General features: G+C 54.8%; 1 protein-coding gene across 4 annotated transcripts in view; it reads left to right on the top strand.

The window, feature by feature from the left end:
* The window catches only part of PTP4A3 (protein tyrosine phosphatase 4A3), a 72,823-nt gene that overhangs the window by 28,938 nt on the left and 20,332 nt on the right, over positions 1-23,553 (top strand). Inside the window, exon 2 of one of the 4 annotated variants that reach the window (XM_068933450.1) lies at positions 760-886. The exons of 1 other annotated variant lie outside the window; for it this stretch is intronic. The gene's annotated coding sequence lies outside the window, so the exon portion shown is untranslated. Of the gene's footprint in view, positions 1-759; positions 887-12,342; positions 12,363-18,052; positions 19,140-23,553 lie in introns of those variants that run through there. 2 more of the 4 variants (XM_068933454.1, XM_068933452.1) reach the window with 2 other exon arrangements.

Below are 23,553 nucleotides of genomic sequence, written 5' to 3'. Positions count from 1 at the left end.
GGGGCGGGGGGAGGTTCTCTTTTACCAGCTAATAAAAAAAATGCTAGGGAATTTCCTGTCTGGGAAGATATAGCAGAGTTTCATACCATGTCCATGCATTCAATTATAGCACTAATTTAGCAGCCTTTGGCTGCCCATTCCTGCCCCCGTGCTGCCCATAGGGCTGTGCCAGTACAGCTGCTTGTTTGCAGGGAGATGTGCTGGGAATGGATCCAGCTGGAAATAATTTTTTTCTATTTTTCCCCCCAAGGCAGGATTAGAGGGATCAGTTCCCTGGTGCCGCTCACCAAGTCAGCTGCACGTAGAGCTGGCAGGGTGCAGTCGGCCGGGAGGGAGCTGGCAGTGTTAGGGGCTGGAGAAGAGCATGAGTAAATGCTACCTGGGGGACCTTAGAGCCAGAGGAAGGCTCCAGTGCTGGAGGAAAAAGCAGATCTGGACCCTTGTTTGAATTCTAGCGTAGACAGGGCAAGTTTTCATATTCCTAAACATTGGCCAGATGTGATGTCACCAGTTCCTCGTCTTTTTTTCCTCCCCTCCTGGTTGCCATCCAGCAAGCTATAATCAGATTACATGAATTTACCAGTAGAGAGGAGGAAACCTCACTAGGAAGAGACTTTGCAGCCTGAGCTGCCCGCTAAGGAGGTAAAACGGCCGTTCTGTTCTCAGAGTAACCGGCCTGTGGCGCAGCTTGCTCCGGTGCAGGAGTACGGATGTAAAACTGCACCCTGTAATGAGAGAATTGTCTTCTCCCATTCACAGCAATGAGGTGCGGGGACGGCCTGAGAAGACCGAGCCAAGCGTAGAAGTCATTGAACGGAGGTGAAATTGCTGGCATGAGCCACTGCATCCATCTGGGACGCTTACCTGGCCATCTGTGTTAAATTAGGTATGATCCTTACGCTTTTCCTTGCATAAAAAAAAGACATGTTCACCTAAAAAGCAGGACCTGAAGGCATCCGTAACGAATCTCCCGGCCTCGTTCGCTGCTTGTTGACTTCTTGGAGCGCTCTCGTGCCGAGGTGGCCGAGCCGAGCTGGAGGGGAGCCGTGAGCGCTCGCTGCCCCGGTCCCTGCCGACACAGCCCGTTTCGGGAGGCCAATGGCCGTGTCCTGGAGCAGATGAGCCCTGCGTGCCGTGTGCCGCAGGCTCAGCCGCCCCCATTTCTCCGCTCCCTCGGCTAGTCCTCCTGCGGGCAGCCCGTCCCCGCATCCATTTTACTGTCGGTTCTCGTGTGCAGTAGCAGCGGAGGTGCAAAATTTGCAGGGCAGCTTTGAATCATCTGCGAAACAACGAAATGGCCTTTGTGGTGGTAACTTCACGGAGCGGTAGGACCTTGCTGTTCCTGGTTGTAATGGGGGGATTGGGACCGCGTTAGCAACAGCGCTATGGGTAAAGGCAGTGCTGGACATTTCTGTGCCTCTGCATCTTCTCCGTAGCCTCAGTGTTGCATTTTCTGCTCATTTCAGCCTGGGTCTTTAGGAATCAACAGGAAAAAGTGATAGAGAATCTCCCTGGGGTGCAAACGCTACAGGAGAATTGGGAATGGCTCTGTGCCCCCAGGCTGAAATATCTCAAGTGCCTCTGGGAGCTGAGAGGCAGAGACCACCCCGGACTCCTGCAACCGAATTTGAAAGCAAATATTTAACCCCATCGGCAGAGCTGCTCCGACAAGGAAGGGAAGGAGAGGAGGGGAGAGCTGAGGCTTGAGAGCAGGGGCATTCTCAGAAAAAGATAGGAATGTCGAAACGAGTCCCCGATGAGGACTTAAATCTTAAATGCTTCCACATGACCTCTGTTTCTGGCAGATTGAGAACACCCAGGGTAGTTCCCTTTCCGCCAAGTGACGTTCGAAAGCCCTCTGTTTTCCCTGTGCTTCCCTTCCCTCCCGCCCCAGCCCTCCTCGGCCAAGGTCAGCGAGCGGCCTCTTGGATCCGACGGGGTTTCAGATAGAGATGGAGATAGGAAACGCTGTGGTTTAGGGCTCCTTTCCAGAGCCCTTCAGAGGCTGGGCTGTGGTCTGAGAAAAGCTTGCGCTGGTTCGCAAGCCCCACTCTGCGTGTGTGTGAAAAACTAGTTATCTTAAGTCTGTTTGGAAGAAATTGCTGAGGTGCGTAGATCTAAACTGCGGTCTTTGCTTTCTTGCTTTGCTCACTGCATCCTGGTGTACCGTGAAGATGAAATGCCTGTTGCAAACGGAGAGGGTAGTGTCACCTTTCGAGGTCATATGTGGACTATTTTGCAGCCTAATTTCCACACAGTCTTATCCTGTGGCCTTCGTTTCAGAGGCACTGTGCAGGGGCCGGCAGCTTTAGCCCAAAACGAGGGGGCAGCTCTGTGCATTTGTGCAGTGCCGCTGCAGGGTTTCTTTTGAGATGCTCTCTCTGACCGGACTCCTGCAAATGTTGTAACCGCTCTCCTTTCTGACCGCTGGGGTCTGCTTTTCAGGGGAAACATGCAAAAAAACACCTTTAGAAAGAAAGGGAAAACCCTGGGCTACCCAAAGGCTCCTGGTGCCTTCCCTTGGTGGTGAGCCCCTGCCACCCCTCAAACGTGTGCCTTGGTCTCCAGGGCTGGTGGGTGAGCCCCATGCAGCAGCAGGGGCGTGCGGAGCACCTCTCCAAGCCAGGTGCTGGTCTGGATGCACGCAAGCCGGCGGCCTCTGTAGCATCGCCCGCTGCCGCAAGCTCAGCCGACCTCCACGAAGGTTAAGCAGCGCGACAAGGTGTTTGAGAAGGACTTTGCTGCAAGGCGGCGTAGGGGTAGAGTGAACCTATGCAGGCAGATAGGGGCTGCGCCGTTCCCACGGCCCCCACAGCCAGGGCAAAGCTCTGTTCCCTGTAGGGGTCTGTCACACAGGCGTCCTTCCCGGCAGCTCCCGTACACCTCCTATAAATGCAGGAGCACCCAGCACCGCCGTTGTGCCCCCGTGAGTGAAGACCCCAGGGCTGGATTGGTGGGTGTCTAGGTGAGTGGCAAAGGGGCCGGGGAGGAGCTGAGGAAGATCCTGGGGGCAAGCGGTGCTAGGGAGCAGGAGGAGGTGAATCACAGTCAAAGGCGTGCTGGAAAACTATCAGCCGTGCAAGTTTTAAGTTGGTGAGTTGGCTTCTCTGCAAGTTACGGCTTTTCCTGGGGCAAAACGGAGAGGCCTGGCAACAACATCATCCGGTGCGGTGCTGGGCTGAGGGCTTGGGGTGCCGCAAGCTCCTCCCGTTGCCTGTGCTCCCACTTACACTCCCGGGATGGAGGGCGTTTGATCTCCTGTCAGAGTCTCCTGCTGAGCTGCATTGCTAAAATTAATTGCAGTGAATGCTGCCTGCCGTGCCTCAGTTTCCCTGGCAGCAGTCCAGGGAGGATACGTCCCTGATCTCTTGTGAGGGACCCATTTTTAGATGCCTGGATCTTTCGTGCACTGTGGAAAGGCAGTAAATGCAGGCTGCTGGCTCAGCATTTGGAGGAAGGACGTTTTAGGAATGGCAGATCGGCTGCCTTCCAGGCAGGGGAAGCAGACAGCAGCCCCTCAGTAGAAAGCACAGCAGTACCAGGTGGCTATTTAATTATGTACTTCTTGCTGCAGGAAGTGTTCGCTCGTTCAGAGCTTCCAGGCAAACAGCTCCTTGCAGGAGCTGGCCTTCCTTTCTTGGCAGCGATTAAGGCGGAGAGAAGCAGTTTTGCTAGACGAGCGCTTGGCCCGGATGTTAGACGTGCAGGCGCGTCAATGCGGGGTGAAGTTCTGGCGAGCGCCGAGAGCCTCGCGAGCGCTCGGGTCCACGTGGAGGGCGATGCAGCGGGGACGCTGCCCTCCTGTCTCGCCGCCAGTGTGGCTGCACCAGAGCTGCCCCGCGACGAGGCAGCACGAGCCATGATGGCTTTCCAGAGCCGGGGCGGCTGCTCCTTCTCCGAGCGACTCCAGGGACGTCTAGCAGGATGTCTGAAGCATCGCTTGGTTGGGACGAGGCTCCCTGCCTCACGTGGGTTTGCCTGGCCCTGGGGAGCGGAAGCTGCCCTCAGCGATGTGATACGGCCCGTGAACTCAGAGCTACGCTGCGGTAAGGGTTTTTTGGGGCATGCAATTTTCAGCAGAGCCAGGAGCGAAAGCCAGAGCTTTCAAAACTGCCAACGAGGCACTGGGGAGCCGGCCCGCGTCTCGTCCAAAGGGCCTTTCCGTTGCACGTCAGCTTTTGCTTCCACAGCAGTATTGAGGTTGGTATTTTTTATTCACCGCCTTGGCCTGTTCCCTTGGGACGGAGGTGGAGGCAGGTATAAAAGCACCCCGTCACCGGGCCTTGATCCGAGGGCCAGCACGGGCCGGCTCGGCACGTTGCCCATCTGCTCCGTTCTCACCCCAGCTGTGGGTGTTGCAAGTGTCTGCTCTTGCCCCACGGTAACATGAATGTGAGGGAGCTCAAAGGTTTTCACACAAAGCGTTGCTTTCCCTTTATCCATTTAGCAACGGCTGTCAGCAAAGGTTGTTACTCCAGCGAGGTTACTCTGGCAAGAGTTACCCAATGCCTGTGCCCTCCCCAAGCCGAAAACACCTGCACTGTGCTCATAGATGATGAATTTGGAGCTGCCACAGGTGCTGGAGCATCAAAAAGTCACTTTGGAGGTGTCCCAGGGAGCCTGCGAGCACAGGAGCCCCCCGAACCATCCACAGGCTGGCAGCAGAGCAGAGCAGGAGTGGATTGCATGTCTCCAAGCGATTGAAACATCCCCCGGGGCTGCTAAGGATATGCAGCGCACGGATGAAAAGCCCCATCCGGTCTGTCCTGTCCCTGTTGTGTATGGCCAGAGGAGCTCAGGAAGTTTTCCTGCTGAGTAGGGTGGGGAGATTTTGGATCTCAGCCTTGATTTAATTTTCAGGTGATAAGTTAAAAGGTTTGCATCCCTACCCAGAGCAATCGGCACATTAAAACGCTTCCCTTTCTGCAGGGAATTTGCATTTCCCGAAAGACAGAGCTGTCTTTATGCAAATATCCTGATGTGAGAAAATCAAAGCCAAACCATGCTCATGAGCAAGCCTTCCGAGGTACTTCACGAGAAATCAGATGCTCTTTCAAGCCTTCTCCATTGCAGAGTGACTTGCGACACTAGACAGGCTACTAGATTTGCTCTTCCTGGATGCGCCGCTCCCATGGGATGCGAAATCCCATTTGTCACACTGTTCCCACATGCTGCGTTCGACCCTGCAGCGTCTCTGGTGTCTCCTATCTGCTCATGCTTGGGGTTACCGCCAGCTGGGCAGGACTCCTGGCGAGGTGCTTGCTCAGAGCAGGCATTTCCCTCATGCAAATTGTTGCAATTTTTCTTTCTTACATACCATGGGATTGTTGGTTTTTATAAAGCCGCTGCTGACGTTGAGTTGTGCCCCAGAGGCTTTCTGCACCAGCAGACCTTCTGAACTATGGCGGATCCCAAAAACCCGGCTGAGCTGAGCCATGCTAGCTCTGGCTGCTTAACACCCTCCGCCTGCCTATATGTTGGCTCATTAGTCCGGCACATGAGAAAGAAAAAGAGGGTGAAGTCAGGGGGTCTGGCCTGGGCATCTCTGCTTGATTTCCCTTGCAAGCTTTTCTTGCTGAAACCCCCTAAATGTTCTGGGAGACCGTCTTGGGGTAGCCAGTGTGGGCTCTTAGGAGGAGTTTCCTCGCTGTGCTGGTAAAAAGGAGGGGAGATTTTCAAGTCCCACTTGTCCCGGGCTGTCAGAGTGCAGCACCTCGTGTCCCATCGGACCCGCAGCCCTCTCCATCGCACCCCTTTGGCTGACCTTCCTGACCAAATCCCACGGGGGACAAATGTTCACGGGGCAGCAAATTCAGCCCTGACTCATCTCTCAGCTTTTCCCTTGTCCCTTTAAATCCTGCTCCCGGCGCACGGCCGGGAAATGCCCAGAAATCTCTTTAACCAGGGAGAGGTGGCTCACGCGCAGCAGCAGCCCTGGCTCCGGGACAGCCCCAAGCCCCAGCCAGCAGCCCCACACTCTGTGCCTGCCTTCCTGGCACCTTCAGTCCGCTTGCGTTTGGTGATTGCTACATGAAGATCAGCTGCTTTCCCTAAAAATCGTCTCCTGTCTTTCTGGAGCGCCAGGTTTCTTGCCTGTGTTGCATAGGCACGGCTGTTTCTGCAGCCGGTTGACAGCTTCTCCAAAAAGGGTTGTTTTGGCTGCAGCCCAGAGGACTCAGCAGGGCGTGCTAAGAGAGACAGAAAGCAATATCCTTGCAGTAATCAAAGCTCTCAGGATAATACCCATGCTGCAGAAATAAATAAAAATAAAGCACTTGCTGTTATCTCTAAAGGCAATAAGTAATCGAGGAGAGATGTTGCCTCCCTGGAAGATGCATATTCAGAAATGCATCTCATAAAGTTGCATTTGCAAAAAGAGGATGGGTTTTGTGCGCCAGACTGATTCAGTGAGGAGCACTACTGAATTTCAGTGTCTTGCCTCAGGTCCTGCTGGGCTCAGAGCCGGCTCAGCCTGAGTTCAGCGCGAGTTCAGGCTGTGCTGCACTTTGATGCGGCCCTCAGGCAGATCAGAGACCAGCACTGGGCAGGACGTGCTGGGAATGAGCCATCCCACGGCGGTCCTGGAAATCAGTATTACACTGGTACGGTGGCATTTAGCGTCAGCTTCCAGTCTTCTCCTTAGGAGTTAAAAACGAGTCACTGAATCCTCACCGTCTCCAGGAAAAGCCAGGGCAAGGCTGAACGCATGCGGACCTCCTCGCAGATGTAGGATCGGCACAGCTGGTATGTTGGGAGAGGTCTGCATTTTGTCAGAGAGTTAGGTTTTGCCTGCTCCTGGGACCGGCCACTTTCCAGTCTCTTACTATCTATCCCTCCTTCCTTCTCGATGCTGAGAGGGCGAAGGCGTGCAAGAGCCCAGCAAAAAGCGCACTGAATGTTTGCTCAGTACTATTTTCCCACCAGACCGGAGCAAGGTCGTCACCAGGACATTGCCTGGCGCTGCGAAGCGCTCCCAGGAAAATATCTCCCTGCTAATTCCTGGGATTGCTGCGGAGAACAGATGCCCACACAAATCAGCCCGTGCGTCCTCTCCCATGGGCGGGTTGCAGGAGTTTAAGCGAAGCGCGTGCGATTGCCGCACGCACCCAGCGCTCTGTGTCGCTGGCAAGGGATGTCTTTTCTGTTCGGGGCAAGTGGGGAGATAGCCAGGAGGGATCCCAGGCTCCCTCTGCAACACCACCTTTTGCACGGGGTTCGTCTCCTCATTGCAGATTTGCTGTCAGACCTCTATTACTAGTGAGTTAACACAGGGGCTGTTTGAAATCATTTTAATGAATGACAGAAGTATTGATTAGATGACTCTATTATTTGTCTTATTTATCAAACAGTTTGTTCATTTAAAGGACCAGGAGCACTGAGATCTCTGAAGTTTGACATCACTTATTTTTCCAGCTGCTTTTGCCTCAAACAACAGCCGGGGAGCAGCCTTGCCCCTCCAGAGCATTGCCATGTTGCAGGAAAGCAAAAGGCAGTTCCACCGTGAAGGATGTTGACAATAGAAACACCCTGAAAATACGTATACCCATGGTATCGCTGCTGCACCCAGAACCGCGTGACAACCTGCTGCGGTGGACGAGGTTCGCCCTGACACGCAACAGGATGCAACAGTTCGGCTTTGCCGGGGCACAGGCAGAGGCAAAGGGGCTGTTCGGTCCCTCCGCCTTCCCCTTTCCCGCTGTGTGGAGGTGCTGTGTGCATTTATGTCCTCCGCTTGAGAGCTCCTTCTCTAAAGACCAAAGCTTTGCAGGAGAAGGAAATGATTCCCCAGTCATGGTAAAAACCAGCCTTTCTGTGTCAGTTGGAGCGCCGGGTCTGGGGAGTCTCATCATGCTGACACTTGGATGTGTTTTCATCTCTGCTCGTCTGGAGCGCCGGCTGCTGCTGAGACAGTAACCTACTTTCCAATTCTGGTTCCCAGCCCGGGGAGACCAGAGAAGCCGCCCCGATACGCCGTGGCAGTGGTGTAGGGAGGAGCTGAGGCCATCCCCGTTTCGTTGTGTGATTCACTACGAGGGGACGATTGGCTGGCGAGGAGGTGTGAGCGGCCCTGCGGATGGTACTGGCTCTGCATGCCTACAAGGTCAGGAAGAAAAAGCAGTTCCCTCCTAAATGGCTCCATTTCTTCAGCTGTTGACTTGATTATAACAGGGGAAACACATTTCTCTCGCTCAAGACCGCGTCCTGAATTGCTGCGTCTAGGGCTGCGGTCCATACGGAAATCCCTGCGCAGGCTTTGCAGTTGGCTGGGATCTCTGCTAGCCTGTTTCTGCGGAGGGTGCGTTCCTCAGTGTTTTGAGTTAGTTCCCTGCTTACAGGTGACTTGTTAGCACGAGGACGAGTCCTTCCACTGGCTCCAAGTGCAAGCACCCAGCTGGTACCCAGCAGCTTTTGTATTCCTGATCTGGCCCCCTGACTTTAGGCCAAAAACCAAGACTTTGCCTTCTGTGCTTCCCCTGCACCCTTCCCCTGCTTGCAGACCCCAGGCAAAGTGAAATCCGCACTGGCTCTCATGCTCCCTCCTCCAAAAAAATATTTGTGGGCCCTTGATCATTTCTGCTCCATCCAGTTTCGTCCCCCTGCTCCCTGGTTTCGGGAGTGTAGAGCTGGCTGAGGAAGAGGGGCAATGCTTTATGCGACTGGCCTCTGAAACACGTCATGTAAGCCAGGGAGCATTGCCCTAACCTGCTCTGCGGAGCACCGGGCTGGGACCTGAGAGACCGTGGACCTGTCAGAGAGAGGGGTTGTGACTTTTGGCAGGCCACTTCATTGCTAGGCATTTAATCCCCTTTGATGTTTTATTTAAACACCTTTATTTACATTGCAAGCTCTCGCAGGTAGAGGACACATCTTGGCACGAGTTAGTACGGCATCTCTTGAAGGTCTTGCTTTTGCGTAAGAGCTGTAGTAGGTCAGACCAAAGGCCTTTTGGATTTTCTTCCTGTTGCTGATGGTAGCCAGGAGCAAAGAGCTAGGAAAAAGTGTGGGAACAGGTCGTGCTGATAGCAATATTTCAGAAACCTGTAGCTCGGAGGAGCTGGAGGCATGACATTGTGTTCAGAGCCCATCATGGGCTTTTTTCCAAGCATGTTGCATAATAGTTGCTTTTGGAGACCAGTGATCCTAACTGAGGTGCTCCTGTCATGGGTTTTTGTTGGAGCTAAGGAGGAGGGTCCCTGATGATGAGAGAAGAGGGTTACCGAATTATCCTCACTCCTTCTTTGCAGAATCACTGGTCTCCTTTCCCCCAAGATCACTTGGTCTTGGGCCCACAGAAGAGAAACGCTCAAACCCCGTGAAGAAGCTGAGGAGGCCTCCAAAGTTTAACCAAGTGTTAACCAAGTTCAACACTTGTTCAATCAAGTGTTCGACCAAGCCCAGGAGAGAAGGTTTAAAGGAAGCAAGAGGGAACTTTTGCACACAAGACAATTAAATTGTGGGACAAACAGCCACAGGGCCAAAAAGGTAGAAAGGAGGACAAAAGTGACTGAACAAATTCAAGGAAGATAGGTCCATATGTGGCTCTTTTACCATGATGGTCTAAAGTGGCATTCCAGCTTGGGACATCACTGAGATGCTGAGTGCCTGAGGAAGAAGCAGGGAAAGATGAGTGAGGAGGGGAGGAGCTGCTGGCCACTGCAGACGGTTGGCCAACCCCAGCAGAGCCATGATTACAGTTTCTAGAAGGGATATTCAGTGAAAAACAACTTTTCCGCTGTCAATGGGGACAGGACCCAGTGGGGTTGAGGTGGGAACTGGAGGGAGGATCTGGTTGTTGCTTTGGCCCTTCCGTGCCTCCTGCCCATGGCAGTCCCCACCGGGGATGCTAGCAGGGCTGGAAGTGTCAGTCCTTTTTATTCGTGTTGCCAGATTCCCATTTTTAAGGACCAGCCATCCCACAGACCCTGTGGGTCACAAACAGTGCCTGCCTGGATGTTGCAGTCAAGTTTCCTGCTGCTTCATGGACCAAAACAGTGATGTGCAAGGGGGAGCAGAGCATCACAGCCTGCCACTCTGGTTTGTACCCGCCACCTGGGGAAAATACCCCAGAGAGGAAGTTCAGAGGATCCCATAGTGTCCTGATAGGATCTGGAGCTGTCTGAGCGACAGCCGACACGTCGGCAGAATCCGCTCCCGGCTCCGTGCAGGGCGCGAGCAAAGGAGCGCTGACTAAGTGGTGCTTTTCCGAGCCAACTCCGCTCGGCAATGCGCTGCTCATTTGCATTTTTGGATCCTCTCAAGACTGAACAGATCCTGTAATGGGCTGGTTACAAAATTCTGCCAGTCCAGAGTACACGGCGTACGTTGCGTTTTTAAAAAGCACTTACTTCACGGGCGGAGGACTGTCGCAAGCGTGAGCGAAGCTTCGCCGTGCCCACCAGCTCCCCGGCTGCCGGTCCAAAGGCTTTTCGCTGTCACAGGCCAGACCGCAGAGCCCAGGGGTCATTTCTGGATGTAAGCGTGACGAGAACGTGGCCACCGGGGAAGGGCTGCTGGGGCGCTTCGGGGTGAGTCACGGCCGATAGGTGCCTGCCGCTTGCTCAGGACATGTTTGCCGACCCTGCGGGCCAGCAATTTTATCGGTTTTCTCTCCCGAGGGAAAAGCCTCTAGGTCGAGGCACAACCATCACAGGACAGGCGTGGGCTAAATCTCCCAGGGTGTGGACAGGGCCACGTGTGGGTGCTTGGAGTCACCTGGCAGGGCAAGGGGCACACCGAGCTTGCGGGAGAAGGGATCTGAGTCAGGACAAGCTGCCATTTCGCGGCGAACCTGGCCAGGGGCGTTGCTGCCTGCCCGACTCGTCGGCGTGCTGCCGGGTGCCAAGGGCTGATTTGGAAAGGGCTAGTTGACAGCTTTTGATTTTCCCGGCTGATGGTAATCGGAAAGTAATTCCCCCCGCACCTCTCAATTATTAGGAATCTAGGGGAGTAATTTGTGATCAGCGTGTTTTGGGATTTTTGTCTCATCACGCTGGGGAATGGCTGTTGATGAGGGGTGGTTTCCATGGGGAGGTGGCTGCCGGTCCGGGCCAGCAAGGAGGAAGACCACCTCGCAGTCCGTCTCCCTCTGTCTGGGCAGCCACCTTCAGCTGCTCCAGAGGAAAAAGCTGGAATCAAGCTGAGATTTTCAATGCAGTGTTGACCTCAGGGACTAGTGGCCGTCCTGCAAAGTGGTTTCCTACCAAGAGGAAGAGGGCCAGTGGCACTGCAAAGCCCCCCAGGCCTGTAGCCCGTGCTCGACCATGCAGGAATATTCCCACAAGTATAGGATGAAATCTTGAGACCCAACAGTGGCCAACAGCCTGGATCGCAAGGGTGCAGAGGACCAAGAGGGAAACTAGGTGAGAGCACAGTGTGTGGATGGTGGAGGTAGTTTGAGGTGGGGGAAAGACCCCTGAACGTCCTCTCAACATTGAGCCATTAACTTGGAACAACTCCTTTTCTTCAGAGCTGGACTTCTCTGGGTGATGCTGTCTATAATTTTATGCCACTGGAGAAGACCTTTCTGTGGGGCTTATAGCAGAAACTACTCAGAGCATGTTTTCTCCTCTCCTCTTCTACATGGCCATCCTCAACACATCGAGGATTATGGCCTCCCTTCAACACAACCCTTCAAACCCAGCCTGTTGGGAAGGTGGAGCTCCTGGAGCCATCCGAGGACCTCAGCCCAGTCCTTCATCCACAAATGCCCATTGAAACCACTGTGGCCAGTCAGCGTTGTGCAAGAGGCACCGATGATGCAAAGCAGACCTTGAAGGGACTTCCTGTGCCCTTTGGTCAGGCCCACAACACGGCGTGTGGCAGGGCCGCATAGAGCGGGGCAAGGCACGTGTCCCTTGCTCGCTGCTGCCTCTCACAGCAGATCCCATCACCAGGAGAAGCGCAAGTCGGAGCGCAACATTCAGGCACGGAAGAAACCGGGGAGGTTGAAAGCCAGCAAGACCGGGACCAAAAGCCGGTTGGCGGCAGGTGGAGGAAGAGCTAAACGCAGGCTGTGCAGCTTCTGAAAATAATGCCACCAGCTCAGTCTCGAGCCGCGCTTTGACAGGAAGGTCATCACAGCCCCCTCTGCCCTTTGCATCCCCTGCATGCGGCATCCCATCGTGGCAGGGACGAGGGCGGAGGCTGGCGTCGACCACACGCTCGGCACTCGTCTCGGTGGAGGCTATAAAAGCCTGCACTGCCCTCCGCGGTTCGCCATCCAGCACCTGTCACGAGTATTAAATTCACTGAAAACGCTACAAGAAACCACAAGAAAAGGGCGAGCAGATGTTCTGGACAGACGGAGACGCGCCGAATATTTTAGGCGCGACGCAGAAGAGGCAAGCGAGTGGTGAGCAGTGGTGAGGATCAGAGCGGGGGGGGGCTCCAAGAGCCCCGGCTGAGACCTGGCTGCGCTTGTGACAGGGACCACCAGGGCAAGGGCGACCAGGGCAAACCACGGCTGCCTTCAGCGGGCGGCTGGCACCTCCGCACGCATTTAGGGCAGGAAGACTGGGACTAGCAAGCTGCTATTATTATTATTTCTTCTTATTATTAATTTCTTTCTCAGGATGCGCTTAGGGAAACGCGAGAAGCTCAGAAATGCCCGGTTGGAGGCAGAGCTGCTGGGAGGCGCGTCGCCATGCTGCGGGGACCTACCTTTTCTAAATCCCAGCTGCGCTTGCTGGCTTCCCCCCCCCAGCCCTCGGGGCCTCTTGGCAGGGCGCGCGGAGCCGGGGCAGGACTGGAGCGCTGTGATTTGGGAGGCAGCCAGCTTAAACGAGCGTATTACGATTCCCGGCGGAGTTGGCCTCTCTCGCTCACCCGCTCTCCCCCCCTCCGCCGCTTCCCTGAGCTGGCATTTGAGCTTGCTAATCGAACGCAGCCGGAGCAGCGCGGAGCGTGGCCGGCCGGCCTCCTCGCTGCCCCCTAAACCCCACACCGGCTCTGCCTCGGCTGCGGACTGAAGGTGGGTCATGAATTGAGCCAGGGTCTGCAGAGGACCCTCAGCGCTGCCAGTGACTCCAGCTGGCCCTTTTTCTCCCTCCCCACCCCAAGATTTATTGGTTTGGCTCCGAATCCAAGTCAGGAAAACCGCTGACGTTGGTGCAGCGCTTGTGAGCTCCTCGCCGCCGGCAGGGGAAGGGGGCGGAGGGGATATCCCGGATCATAAAACCGGGATCTCGCTTTGAACGAGGCCAGGGGTCCCTCCATCCGCCCCGTCGGCTGCAGCGGGACGCCTGGGCTGGGCTGCGCGTGAGCCAGCGGCTGCCGGGTCTCTCCGTCCTGTGCCTGGATTGGGGTGAGGGAAGGGCAAGGGGCTGTGCTTAGGGGGTGGGGGGGAGTCCTCTTTTTCCCCCCAAACGCTGTGATTCTGAAAGTTTTGTGCCTTGTTGCGCGGTTTCTGAGGCTCTTCTAGGTCGCGGTGGCGTCTAGGTGACAAGCGGCAGATTCATGCAAGCGGTAGTTCGACTTAGCAATAAATCGGGAGCTTTTGCAAAAGTCAGGATCTGCAGAAACGCAGCGACCGGCTCCCGTTTCTCCGCTGGTGGAGGTCTGCTGGCAGCATTTATTCTTTCCTTGACTGGCTTGGCTCGCCTCGCGAGCTGTTGGCTTTACCTCGCGAGGCATTTCAAGAGACATTCTCACTTCTGGTGTCCGCCTGCTCCTTGCTTTCCTGACCCGAGTGGGTTTTCCCACGCCGGCGCGGAAGCGGGCAGTGGGGTGCTATAAACCGCGTGCCTATCTCTGCAACAAGTTTCACGTTTCAACCTCTCCGATCACGTCGGTGCCAGCGAGCAGCTGCGCCGTTTCCACCGGACTATATTTGTCGGGGTCGCGAGAGCTGGCGCCACACCGCTTTGGGGCCGGCATGGGAGCCGGAGTTTTTCTTTATGGAGATGTGCTGCGGGCAGCGGCGGCAAGGGGCCGTTTCGGCAGTAAGGAAGCCACGCGCAGGCGAGCAGAGTGGCGTTTCCCTGCCCCCCTCGCCGTGGAGAGGCAAATCAAAGATAAAAAGGAGATGATCAAGTCACCAGGTCCTCAGGTGCGTTCCCTGGTTGCACAACGCCATCAAGACTGGGCTGCTCCTTTTATCTGTCTATCTATCTGTCTGTCTGTCTATCTAATTTTCCTCATTCCTATCTCTTTCTTCCCCGTCTCCCAAGTGCCTCCTACTTGCAGATATCCACACTGACATCAAACTCAGATGTCGGTACCTTCTCGGCCTCTTTCCCACTGCCGAAATCGCACCACACTCTTTAACTATACCCGCCTGCTTCTTCCGGCCCTGCACCTGGAGCAGGACTTCCCTGCCGCCACTTATAGCTCTACCCACAGATGTTGGCTCATGCTAGGGTTTTTTTTGGTTTGTTTTCTTCTTTCTCCTCCCGGATCTTTCATGTTTGGTTCCTGTTTCCTTCCACACACGCTACCGGAGGAAATCGTGGTGCATTTGCTTTCCTCCGACCGGGGCCTCACTGCAGTCACAGGCTGGATCCGGTGCCTTTCCATGTCCTCCTCTCCGTGGTTCGTGCGACCAAGCCCCATGGACCTAGTCGTCCAGGTCCGAGATGCAAGTCACCTTGCTTTTGCATCTCCCTCGCCGTGCTTGGTGAAAACGCACGGTTACACTTTGAAAAACAAAATTTGGGGGTTACATTGGCTTCAGTGCTTTGCTTTCCTGCTCCGGCAGCAGGGCAAGTGGCGTTGGGGCTCTCGGACCCCGTCTTGCATCGGGATGAGCTTCGTGCAAGTATCACCCCATGCCTCGGCGTCCCTCTTTCATCTGCTCTTTTCTTTTTGGCTAGTATCAACCATAGTCTTCTCAGACTACGGCATGAGTGCAGCCATGGAGAAACTGCCAAACTCGTGTGGACACTTGTCTGGGGATGCTCAGAAGAGTTCACTGCATTTTCAAGGTATCAGGGTGTAAATGCTCTTGGCAGAGTTGGGGTTAGGAGGAGAGAGAGAAGTATTTAATTACTAGTAAAAGGGCAAAGGGCCGGTCAGTGTCTCACTATGTGGGTTGAAAGTGGGACAGAAGTCAAGCAAATATAATGCAAATTGATGCTTTGTTAGATTTTTCTGAAAGTCAACTTTGAAAATTAGATGTGCTCACTCCTGAGATACCTATACTTATACATGAGTAAGTACATATTGCTTGTGTAAATAAGACCTTTTGTTACAAGTGCCACTGCTGAAAAACATGTGGAACGAAAATTTGGCTCTGCAAAGCTTCCTTTTCCTTTGCTTAGGGAGTTACTGTGTTTAGGAAAACATGACCTGCCTTTATCAGCTCTCCGTGTCTCGCTACTCCAAGCGACGCTGAACCTCAGCCGTTCCAGCAAAGTAGCTGACAAGTTTGGCATTTGCTAATTGGACCTGTCAAGCCTTTGAACTAATGCTGCAGTGAGGCACCTTCGGGGAGGTTTGCTGGGAGGCAGGAGGGAGAGAAGCCTACTCTATCCGGGTTTCGTCCATGCAGGTGGAAAGGGTCACAGCACTTGGTTCTTCACAGGGAGCATTTTGCTAGAAACTTGCTGGCAAACGTAAGATTTCGTTCCCGATTTCGCCCATACGATCCCTGGTCCTGCACTGCTTTTGGCTGCTGTGAGTCAGCTGAGGTGGGCTGCCGCTGCTCTGAACAGCTCTGATAGTGGTCAGGTGCTCTTTGGACGAGAGCACCCGCCTCTCAACTTGTCCCGTTCTGGTGGCCTGTTGGGGTCCAGAAGGAAAAGCTAGCCTCTTTATTTTGCGCAGAGGTGCCAGAAGAAACAGCAGGCCCTTCTGCTAGGGAGGCAACTCGGGCAACCAAGGAGAGCCTCCTGATTTAAGCAAGCAGGGCCATTAAGATGAAAATGAGATACTTAAGTTTGTCCATGGCAGAAGCTGAAGGGCGAGTGAGCTGTGTAGCACGGGTGAGAACGCCCTTTGGAAAGAGGTGAAGGTGGGCTCAGGCTGCGATGATGGAAAAGTCCCAGGATGGCTGCGTCTCCTCGAGGCCGGGTATTGAAGTCACTCGGCCTTTTTGGCAAAGAGGTCTCCTGGCTCTGCTCAGAGGAGGTGGCTTGGGGTGGCTGTCGGTGGGAAGCCATTGTCTCTGTCCTCTGAGGCTGTGCAGGTTATTTTCTGGCCATTGCATTTCTAGCTTCCAGCTTCGCTTGAGGACTTGTTCCAGAACGCTATGGTGAATACAAGGCTTTCCCCGAGTCACAGGATGCAGCTGGCCTCAGCGCTGCCGTGCAGAGGCCTCAGGAAGCTCATGCCACGCAGCACCTCCATGCTCCCACACCAAGCGGCGGCAAGAGACCCTGTGCCGTTACCCACCCAGAGCCCCATGCGTGGGTCTGGCGTGTCCAAGCTGCCCTTCTCGGCGTTTCTTCGCTCATGCAAAGAATAGGGTCCCCTCTTGTGGGGTGTAGGTGCTGCGTGGCTCTTCCCTAGTAAGTAGAAACTTATTTTGGAACAAGACTGCTTTGTCCCTCTAAGTGCACTGAAGTACACATGCGGGTCCAAAGAGCAAATTTTAGGCCTCAGTTTAGTTTAGAAGAAAGCTACAAGCAAGCTCTTGAACCCTTTACCATATGATGTCCGCAGCAGCCCATTAGCTCAGCTTCCTCGGCACAAATCACTGCAGGAGAGTTGTACGCGGAGAGGAACTGGAGAAACCATGATCCCTTTGAAGGGATCACAAATGTAAAAGCAAGAGTTAGAGACAAGCTGCGTGCCTGCCACAGCAGACCTCTAGCCAGAACTGAAAGTCTGCTTTATGGCGGCAAAACTGAGCAGAACAAGTGCTTGTTCTTGCGGCCACGTAGGCAGGAAGAGAGCTGAGGAACGCGGTGCTGACCTGAAAGAGAGGAGCAAAAGGGGAACAGGGCAGGCTCAGAAATGCCATTGATGGTGCCTGCATATCTCTTGCTGCAAGTACTGCCAGTGGAGGCTCCTGCAGAGCAGGCTAGCGGACAAATTTAATTGCAATTCACCTGGTGTGCATTTCTTCCGGGGACTTTGAAAGAAACAAGCCCATGGTGCACCACCGCTTCAAACTGCTCCGACCTGAAAATTAATGCCCGTGCCTGTGTAAATTAAAAGGGAAAAGTTTCTGCTGAAGCCAGCTCATAGCAGGCAGAAGCCATCGCTCTGTGCCGTGTGTTAGCTGGGAGCAATGAGGCGGGCGGGGGTTTCGGTGCCGGCCTGCCTCGCTCGACGCAGCGAAACCGCCCGCGTTTCTGGGCGGCGCGGGAGCAGCCGAGGTGAGTCGCCAGCTCATTACCCCCGAAGCTTGTTCAGACCTCGGCGAGCTTTTCCTGCCCCGCTACCGCTCGCACGCGCGGCTCGAAGGGCACGCGCTTGCCGGTGGCGGTCAGACATGCTCCGCCGCTCCTATTTCCGCACGGTTCCCCCACGCCGCGGATGTCGGCGTGCGAAGGAAAGCTAGCTAGCAGGGTTGCCTCGCGGCCGAGAAGAACGTTGCTTGTCATCTCTCTTATTCACTTGGCAGGTTATTAATATTAGCTCAAATATCCTTTTCCACATTGTTCTGCCATACTTAATATGGTAATCGGCATCGCAGGCTGGGTAGCTGGGGATGATTTGTGATTGAGAAGCCATTAAGAGTTTACGGGCTTGGGGCTGAATTGCCAGGATGTGCATTTGCCAAAATACTTGAAATGCTTCCACTGAAAATTGGACCTTGTGGGAAATGACTGCTCGCTTTTCTCATACACAATCGGTTCCCATTGAATCTCGATTACTGGCAGCAAGCGCATCCAAGCCAATAAAAGACTATATCATATACAGAGCGCATATGGCGTCTGAACCGCAGGTTGGAGGAAGCTCCCGAAGCGCAGTGCAGACTTAGTGCTCGCAGCAGCCGCTAGTCCCACCGTCGGGCAGGATCTGCGTCGTGCATCGTTTTGCCATATTTCTCAGCAGGTTGCCCTGATCTGTGCACGGGCCACGTGGGCATTTCCAGCAAATACTGGCAGATTTCGCAGTAATGCCACGCGGCGGCCGGCTAAAACGCGGTTGCAGATATCGTCGGGTTGTTTGGGGGAGAAGTTCTTCTTCGCTGCTTTTCCTTCAGCACCACAAACACCTCCTGCTTCTCGCACCAACGCGCCGGTCCTAAGGCTCCGTCCCGCGGCTCATGATGACAGCGGCACTTAAAAAGCAAGATGGGAATTTGTAATGTAGCCACTGCCGCCCAGCTGGAGGCACCTGGAAAGGACCTGGACTTCTGTTCAGCGAGTGCTGAGCGTACTGGCCCCGAAAATCAGTTCTTGAAATGCACCTAGCTGGAGATTGAGGAAACACCCTCCCCGGCACCGAAAGTAGCTGCTCGTGGTTAGACTTCTGCATGACTCAGGGCTGGGACACGAGGGCAAAGCAAGCAGGGAGGCAGGAGGACCACGCACAGCTCTTCACAGCCGATGCTCCGCGCCGTCTGTCCCAGGAGCACATCAAAGCTGGCAGCATAATTGAAATAACGCTCGATGGATGTTTCTTTTCAGGGTGGCGGGCAGACGCGGCGATGTACCTCTGACCTTTAGGCTTGCATGAGGAGCTGCCCCCGGAGGTCTCGGTGCTGGAGGAAGCCGCCTCCTGCGTGTGAAAGCCGTGCAGCATGTTTTGAAACGCTGCTTTTAATTAAAAGCGACGGGTTTTTTTCCGACTTCCTGCTGGCAGCAGCTGCTACGGCTGGAGCTTCGCTGGCGGCGCTATCAATCTTTGCAGCCCCGGCTGGGTGGCTCGCGAGGCGTTGCGCAGGCAGCATTTAAAGATCGGCCCATGTCAGCGTTGACGATGCACAGTGGTCGGCGAGGTGCGGGCTGGCGTCGGAGCCGCGGCGGGGCAGCCGCCGCAACGTCACCCGCTACGTGCGGACGTTCGCCCTGACCTGGAGGATCATTAATATCCCAGCGGCGCTGCAGAGGACATGACATCTCCCCCTCCGGCCTTCTCTTCCGGATCTTTTCAGCTCCCTCACCACTTATTTATTTTTTCTGCTTTCTTTTGCAAGCCGGTACTCGGCGAAGCGGTTCGGGCGGCTCTCCACGAGATGCTGGGTGCCCTGTAGCAATGCGCAGCTGCAAAAGGCCAAGCGTCGGGCGTAGAGAGACGGACGTGCCGGGGTATGTCGGGGTGTCTGGGGGGTGGTTTGGACTGCCGCGGCGTTGTTGCTTCTTGCCCAAATTGCAGCTGCCGTGTGAGCCCCAGACCAAGCGCTGACGGAGGCTGAGTTAATAAGCCACGGGGCTTGACTTGAAAAATGTCAGGCTGTTCCTGCTAGTCTGTATTCAGGCCCCGTGAACTAATCTGACCCGTCTAGGTCAAGCTGGAGTATCAACCCCTCCAGCAAACCTCTGCTCAGGGCTGCTTAACTGAGTAGACTCAAAATCTGCAAGCAAATCCCCAAAAGCCTCGATGCTGCCCCGGGAGCAGGGTGCAGCAGCGGGTGTGTTGCTACCGGGCAACATGCATATTGCCAAGAAAAGCTCGTGCACAGAGACCTGCCGTCGGAGCAAGCGTTTTGGGTTCAAAGGAGACTATCTGTCTCCCAAATCCCAGTGGAGGACGCAGCCACCCCGGCGCACCCTGCAGCAGACATGCTCTTCCCGGCACTTCACTTGCCCTTTTCTGTTCTTCTCTCTCCCATTGCAGCCGTCTCTACTGCACGCTTAATTAAAAGCATGCCTTGGGGAGGACTCGGCCTCCCATTTCTGTTTGCTTTTCTAAATTTCCCTTAGTCAACCTAAAGGCCCACTGAAAACCGAGGCGGGGAGGGGGAAGCTTTATTAAGCTGGGAGGTTTCCACGAGCCCAGTTGCAGGGAGACCCTCTCGTGCACCCTGATCCTTGGGGTGCAGGATCGCACAGCATGAAGCCGGTGATGGGCGGAAATCTTCCTCCACCAGCTCCTTGCAAAACCAGGCTACGACAGCAGGAAGACGGGGGTTTTAACCTGAGCCGTCCTCCGGGGACGCTGAGATTTGGGGCCGAGCGCGTGGTGGAAGGCGGCTCCTCCGTTGGGGTGGAGATAGGGTACATGGGCTGTAGAGGAGGATCAAAGAAGCACCTAAATCTCATAAAAGCACTAATGAATAAGTGTCGTTGCCAGCGCAGAAGGTAATTATATGTCATACTAGGACACTGCCTTGAATGCCCGCCTCGGGGGAGGCGGCGGCAGGTAGGCAGGCGGCGGAGCGAGACGGGAAGAGGTTGGTTGGCAGCAGAGGAGGCTCCCGAATGGATCTGAGCCGGAGACAGGTCCCAGCCCAGAGATGCTGCAACTGGAGCAAGCAAGATGGAGCAAGTGCAGCTGCTTGAGGCCACGGGGAGGAGAAGGCAAGATCTGCCGGGGAGGTGCCGCGAGGCTCGGGCGGGCAGTGAGGGTTTGTCCCCAAAACTCACCCTTTTCAAACGTGCAAGTTCAGCAAAGAGGACTTTTGAAAAGGAGAACAGAGTGAAAAGATGCTGAGAGTCCGGGTTGAGAAGGCTGGAAATTTCAGTGCAAAGTCTGTGCATACATGTTGATAGTCAAAAGAGAGCTGGGCGGGCTGGAGCAAAGGAGAAATCCTGAATCACACAGGGCTGGGATGTAGCAGAAATCCCCCAGACCTTTAAAGACATCTCTGTGCTCGAGTGGTGGGAAACGCAACCCTACAAGTCCAAAGGGGCAGAAGGCGGAGTGCAGTAAAACGCGGCATAAGCTGAAAGAGCAAATAGCCAAAGGCATTAAAAGGAAAAGCAAAAAATCCTCAGATCTTTTGAAAGTGGTTCAGAGGAGAAGCCTCAGAGATGATACTTGGGCCCACCAGGGAAGCCTAAAGGGGGCAATTAGAGCCCCTAACACTGTTGTAGGAGCTGAAATTAGATGCTCCTTTGCATCCTTCATCACGAGGCAGTCGTGAAGCGATGAGCTGCTATTTTCAGGCAAAAAAAAAAAGTGTCGATGTTGCACAGAAGTGTCAGGGTGGGGTGGGGGGAAGATGGGTTGTGTCTGCGTGGCAATGGTTTCGGGCGATTTCTGCTTTATGGCAGCTCCTCTCTTGGCCCAGGCACCTGCATCTGCGGGGCTGCTGGCCAGGACCCTCACTTCCTCCCATCTCTTTGAAGCACTTCAGTTTTAACCTCTCTTTTTTCTTAAAAGGAAAGAGTGAAAAACAGAAAACAGAGAAGAAGCCCGCGAGCTTCTCTGGGGACACATTTGCTCTTCAAGTTTCGGGCTCTCTTCTTCGCGCTCACCGACAGCTTGACGTAGGCCAACCGCGAGCCCTATAGGAGCCTTCTTGCAGAATTCAACCCCAAATAACCCCACCCCTCGCCGAAAAAACCCTGTAACACGTGGCCGTGGGGAGCAGGGATACGGGGAGATGTGGCAGAAAACCCTGTGGCCCCGACACACCGCCGGCCATCCTCTGCCCAGGGCAGGCTGCTGAGCTGGGCCTTGCAGAACGATTTATTGGAAGACTTCTGCAGTTTCAGGCCTTGGGGGTGCCTCCGTAATAGCGGCGGAAAGGGCAAAGTTTGGCGAAAAGGCTGACAGCAAATCTCAAATGTCAGAGGAACGCATTTTCCATTACCTGAGACGGTTATTGCGCAAATCGAAACCTCTGTTTTTTCCAAACAGTTCTCCCTCTGCCTTGCCCCAGACCTGGTTCGAGGATTCGCCCCTCGCTTTGGTTAGGGTGTGAGTTTTACAGCGTGGAAAGGGTTGGGAAGTGACGGTGGCGACAGTAAGAAACGTATAGCAGGGGAGCAAAAAAAGGGCTAGCCTAATGCTGGTGGATAAAAGCCTCCTCTTAACCCTCCCGTCTCCCCTCCGACTCTTAACGCAGCAGCGCATCATGAGCACCACGGTGTTTTCTAGCTGCCTTGCAGGGCAGATTACTCTGCTTCTTAATCTTGTTTTTTTTTTAAAAAAAAAAAAGAGAGGGAACGAATGCACCCTAACCAAAGGACGTTCATCCAAAGCGCTACGTAACAAACCTCAGAGCTGGCTTCGTCCCATCTCCTCGTGGCTGTAGGGTAGGGTTATCCTTTCGTACAGGCAGCAAACTGAGTCAGAAGCAAAGTGATTCAATTGACCCGGTTGGCAAAAGGCATCTGTTAAAAAAAACGAGAGAGAGAGAAAAGTTCAGGATCGCTTTCTTCTGAGATATTTGTGCTTGAGGCATCTTAGTTTGGTGGCCTGCCGGTCCCAGATTTCCCGGTGCCTTTATGCATCCCCACGGGAAGAAACGCCTTGGCTGCATTTTTGGCTATCACAATGCAAGGATGCAGAAGGTGCCAGGGCACTTCAACCGCCTCCGTCTTCTCCATCGCTCCTGCCGGATCGAGTCTGGGGACCCAGCGTGGTTTCCCCTATATAAATCACTGCCCCGTTCTCCAAGGCAGGGGAGATTACCCCGGTTCTTGATGCACCTCCATGGCCCTCGGCACGCCTGAAATCTATATTGGCTCAGATAAGACTGCGATCACGGCATGATCCTCCTGCAAATCCTCCCCTAAGGCTTGCTGCTGCCGCGCCACAGGTATCAATAAGAGCCAGGCGGGTTGTCGGCTGAGATAGCGGCTCACGTGCTCTCCCGCGCGCTCATCCTTGCGTCCGACTGGCCCTCCTGCACCTCCTTCACCCCTTGCCGTGTGTGACCGGGGGGGACCAGGGTCTGCAGAGGAGCTTGGCGGAGCTCGATGACAAAACCGCCGTGAATTTTGGTGAAATTCCAGCTCCTAGCTCCTTCTAAACTCCCTTCCGAAATCCCGGCTATCAACTCCACGGTGCAGGGGGCCGGCTCGTGGCTGCGCGTAAGGGCGGCACTGAGCGCCACGGGGCTGGGGCAGAGTCAGGGCTTTGCCGTGATGCAAATAATAAATAATTCATGTGCTAGCAGGAGGAGGGCTCGTGATTTGAACAGCCAAAGTGGGCCTGTTGCGGTAGGAAAGCAGCCTCGCTTCTCGTGCCACGTTGCCTGCTCCTTAGCTTTTATTTCATTGTATTTCTTTTTTTTTTTTAATTCCCCGAGGCGATGGCACAAAAAGGGCCCCATATGTTTTCCCTTTTCCGGGAGAGGAAAGGCGCGGTGCAAACGACCAGCTTTGTCTCACTGCGGTGTGAACCTTTTCCTCTAAGCCGCTTCGCTTTCACAGCTCGCCTTTCAACCCGGCCCCGAGCCGTTCAACAGATGCGAGGTTTTAAATATAGAAAGCAGGTGCCTGCCGCGAGGGAGAAGCGGCCCCGCGTTTATCTGCGCCGCAGAGGGGCTCCCGCCGGATGCCGCTTTCAAAACAAGCTCGCGGCGCCGCGGCGAAGCCGGGCGCTTGGAGCGGGTTATAAATAGTCCCTGGAAAGAGGCTGCGGAGCCACCTCGCATCCCCGAGGGACCCCGGCACATGCTCCTGGTCAGGTTGCTTCCTGCAGGAAGGCTTGGAAGAGGAAAAGAGCAAGCAGGCGCGCCGCCTCGGCTGTCGGGTACGTAAGGAAGGGACGCGCTGCTGTTCCTCCACCTTCGCTGGAGACGCTGCGCTGACCGTAAGGAGCATCGCG

Source organism: Struthio camelus, chromosome 2 (genome assembly GCF_040807025.1).
Source record: "Struthio camelus isolate bStrCam1 chromosome 2, bStrCam1.hap1, whole genome shotgun sequence".
Lineage (NCBI taxonomy): Eukaryota > Metazoa > Chordata > Aves > Struthioniformes > Struthionidae > Struthio > Struthio camelus.
The sequence above is the reverse complement of the archived record's forward strand: the minus strand, read 5'-3'. Positions and strand labels throughout refer to the sequence as shown.